This window comes from Ambystoma mexicanum, chromosome 11 (assembly GCF_040938575.1).
Source record: "Ambystoma mexicanum isolate Mex_15411 chromosome 11, UKY_AmexF1_1, whole genome shotgun sequence".
NCBI classification, from domain to species: Eukaryota; Metazoa; Chordata; class Amphibia; order Caudata; family Ambystomatidae; genus Ambystoma; species Ambystoma mexicanum.
The window spans coordinates 32048797-32053430 of NC_090934.1; positions in this window are offsets into that span (position 1 = coordinate 32048797).

Genomic DNA, 4634 nt, shown 5'->3' on the forward strand with positions numbered 1-4634 from the left:
GAACCTACGCACACTGCTATGGGGTGGGAAACAACCCAGGATCGCCCTTGACACGCTCCAGAGATCAGTATGGGAGGGAGGCATCGGTTTACCCTGCATACACACCTATTACCTAGCGACACAGATAGGAGTGGTAAATGACTGGATGCACGCAGATCCCACACTGCCACACACCCGTATCGAACTGGAGAGCATGGCCCCGCTAACACCGCTGCAAATCCTGTATGCCACCCACGACCAACTTCCGGCGCTGCCCAAAATGACCCACCCTATCCGTAGCGCCTGGCGAGACGCACACAAACTAGTCAGCTGGAAAGGACAGCCAACATTATCACAACCCATATGGCACAATGCGCTCCTCCCGGAAATAGTGAAAATGGGCTCCTTTGGTCACTGGCATGCAAAAGGAATACACATATTAGCACATGTGATACAAGGGGGTCACCTCCTGGGCTTTGAGACCATCCGAGAACAATTCGACCTGGCACCCATGGACCAGTTTCGGCATGCGCAGCTGACCCACGCCATCCGTACCCAATTCCCTGACACGACAATCATACCCCCTGCTCCCCCATCGAGACCAATATCCTCCCGCAACGCATCTCCTCTAAGGTCATCTCCACTCTCTACCAGGCCCTTAACTCCTTCGGGGCTACACAGCTAGACGGGCTCAATGCAAAGTGGGAAAGGGATGTAGGTCACCTGGAACCTGAAGACTGGGTTGATGCATTAATGTCCCCCAGAGAAATTGGTATAGAATCCAAGCTTAGGCTAATACAGTTGAGAATCCTTCATCGCTCATACCACTCACGTGCTGTAATGGCCAGATGGGGAGGACTAGAAGACGGGACATGCGTCTGATGCAAAAATGCACCTGCCACCTTCTACCATATGATATGGGACTGTCGGGTGTTACGGGTCTTCTGGGAGGACTGTATTAGTACAATCTCTGCCGCCCTGGCGACACCAATCCCCAGGGATCCCAAAATGGTACTTTTAGGCATCTGGGGTGAAGTAGACCTGTCAAAATATGAGAAAATGTTTCTGGCAATAGCATTGGGGGCAGGCAAAAGACTTATTGCAGCTAACTGGGGATCTGCCGACCCACTGTGCCTGAACCGTTGGAGTAACGAGCTGGACAGGTGCGCAGCTTCAGAGCGCCGGATTTATAATGCACGGGGCTGCCCCCGTAAATTCGAAGAAAAATATGGGGTAAATAACTAGATGCCCACTGAGATCTGCTGGTGGGGGTGGATCAATATCACTGTTCGCATTGAATGCCTGTTTTGTCTTATTACTGTCTTACGGTCCTTGGCCCTGTGGGCCCCTTCTAGCTGTTATTAATGCTATGCTACCTTCATACTGTGTATGCCGATGGTCCATGTTTGTTTCTCCATGTTGTGTTGTTCAAACTCAATAAACAGAGTTATAAAAAAAGAAAAGAAGGGCATCTGTGCATTCAGACTAAGTACACACAACTACTGGGGCTCAGGTTTTTCTCCAACACGTCCACAGTCCCCCACCACAGCAGCTGCTCCACTATAGCAGTCATTGGTAAAAGTGAATTGTCTTTGTTTAATGTCCTCAATCTTTGACCTCAACAATTTCATTCCTCAGCATACCCTTGTTTTTATTTCCCAGTATCATCCCATGGGTCTGGGCTTTGGCATTTCTTTGTCCTGTAGACTGTAGTGTGTGTCTACGGGGAGGCATAACTAAACAGAATCCAAAGGCATATAAAGCAATGCCAGGACTGGCGTTCTTAAACCCTCCATGGGAGTACGTACCTAACTCGAGGGGCAGTTCACCCTATTGACACCATAAATAGTCTGTCGTTAGCACAGCAGGGTTTGGTTGAACTATCCAAAGGGCAGTTCAAGAGACCAATTTGTTTCTACCCCAACCCCTCAGTGGTAATTTCTGTTATGTTAAGTCTGTCCACTCACTGGCCATGTGTGTCTAAAGCTCACCTTGGGCTATGCTATCCCTGATGCAGAAACACTCCACCTCTTCAAGGACTTTCCTCATGAATGAATGAGCCATACAAACATTACATATTGGCACCAATAGTGCTATGTAAGGGGCTCCCCTCTACCATTCCTAAATGTGGTGCATCCCCTGAAATGTAGAACTAACACAATACCTCGTGCTTGAATATAGGTCTGGGGCCTCTTTCCAGAACTTCTACCTGAGCTTTCTGTTCACTTCTGCACTGAAACAAGCCATGACAGAACAAACCTGCAAAATAATGTGCTCTGATAGGTCACTGCAGCTGTCCATCAGCCTCCCAGGGTAGGTGATGACAGCAGGCAAAGCTCTGCAATCACAGTTGCCTACGTATTCTCTGAATAATCCACCCACCCCACTGGGCTTCATGTGCTCTACCCACAGGGCTCCAAAATCCAAACCCTAACCCACATTTTCTAGAACTGGAGTTGAAATAGTACATTATATCCTCCTAGAATATTCAAGGGGAAAAGGACACACATAGCTATCTATCTATCTAAGGATTTTTTGTGTAGCACCGCTCGCCCAAAGGCTTCTCAAGCAGTTTTAATTTAGACTTCTTACTTGATATGATATGATATGGCATTTATAACGCGCCTATACACAAGTGTTTCAAGGTGCAACGAGGCAAGGGGGGGAACAGTGGGAGGACAGAGACAACGATCTTACTAGGCCAGGTGACATTGGGATCTCGCAAGTGCAGGTGGGGGGTGTGAAGGGAAAAGGGGGGAGGGGAAGTGCGGTACATAGGATAAGCAGTAAATAAATAAAAACAATAAATAAGAAATATAAGAAGTGCGGCCAGCTTGTGTCAGGGGTAGGTGCAGAAATCAGGTGTAAAGTGCTGGTAGGGTCTGTAGGGATACAGTATCAGCCCCAGATTGCATGGGTTGCCGGGGGGAGGGGCAAAGCAGGTGTGCAGCTGTACGGGAGGGGACCTGGGACTACAAACAGAGGGTAGCCAGGTGACCAGTGCAGTTTCAGCCAGGAATTCAGCAGGGGAGAGGAGGAGAGAAAACAGAAGCAACAAGGAAAGTCTTGAGGTTCTTCCAGAACCGGAGTTGGTTCCCCTCAATTTTCAGAAAGGCAGGGAGGCTGTTCCAGAGGGAGGCCCCAGCCGAAGAAAGAGATAAACCACTAACTCGTTGCTTGGAGAAGCGACTGAGCCTGAGTGAGTTGGGGGCAGATGAGCGAAGAGCTCGAGAAGGAAGACATTTAGGAAGAGAGAGTTGAAGGTATTAAGGACCTAGGCCCCAGAAGGCATTGTGGACAATGCAAAGGTTCTTGAACTTAATCCTCACAGCCACTGGGAGCCAGTGCAGAGATTTCAGTCCTGTAGAGATACGATCCCCGGGCTTGAGTCCAAGGACAAGTCTCGCAGTCCTGTTTTGGATGAGTTGCAGAGGGCAGAGAGTAGAGGCAGGCAGATTTAGAAAGAGGCTATTGCAGTAGTCCAGCCTAGAAAGAACCAGAGCTCTGGAGACAGTGAGCTTCTGGGGGAAGGAGATCAAAGGAAGAATACCTCTGAGGAGGTGCAGCTGGTAGTGTGACTTCTTAGAGACATCAGAGATGTGAGGAGAGAAGGAGCGTGAGGAGTTGAAGATGACCCCAAGGGTTTAGCCGCAAAGGTGGGAGCAGGAGGAGGGCCAAGAGAGGCCGGCCAGAGAATGACAGGAAAGGAGGGAGCGGGTGTGCCAATTAGGAGAAGCTCAGTCTTACTGGCATTAAGGCAGAGATCATTGGCGGCACACAACTCCTGGATAGCAGACAGACAGTCAGAGATGAGAGAAGGAGAAGAGGTGGTTGAAGGGAACCTGAAAATGAGCTGAGTGTCATCTGCATAGCACTGACAGTTAGGGCAGAGAGCAACAATGTAGTAGGCAAGAAGTGGCAGGTATTGGTTGCACAGCCAGGGAGAGAGGTCAGACCCCTGGGGAACACCGCAGGTAGAGATAGAGATAGAGGAGAGGAAGGACTCAAGTTGGACCTGGGAGGGTCGATCAGAGGGGAAAGAAGTCAGCCATGCCAGGGCCTGGTCGGTGATACCTAGGTTATCATGGAGATGGTTGAGCAGGATGGCATGGTTGACTGTGTCAAAGGCAGAAGAGAGATCAAGTAAGATGAGGACACAGGGGGTGTTGAGTCAATATTAGAGAGCAGGTCTTCACTTATGTTCAGGAGAGCAGTTTCCATGCTTCTGGCAGGCTCTGAAGCCAGACTGATGGTCATGGAGCCAACCAAAAGATTCAGTGTGAAGATTAAGCTGTGAGTTGGGCAGCTTTTCCAGGAGTTTTCCCAGGAAAGGAGTGATGGAGATTGGGCAATAGTTAGCCAGGCAGGACGGGTCGGCAGAGGGTTTCTTAAGAAGAGGATGCACAAAGGAGTGCTTCAGGGGGAAGGGAAGACTCCAGTGGCAAAGTAGTGGTTGCAAAAGTCAGCCAGAGCAGGAGCCAGGGTGTCAATGTGTTCCATGATGGTTTTGGAGGAACAAGGGTGAACCTGTTTTGATGAGACTTTCATAGATCAGACTTGTCTACAAACCTCATCTGGGGAGAACAGTGGAAAGGCACATAAGGAGGGAGGAGAGGTGGTCGAAGAAGGGCCAGAGGAAGAGCAGGGAGTAGAGA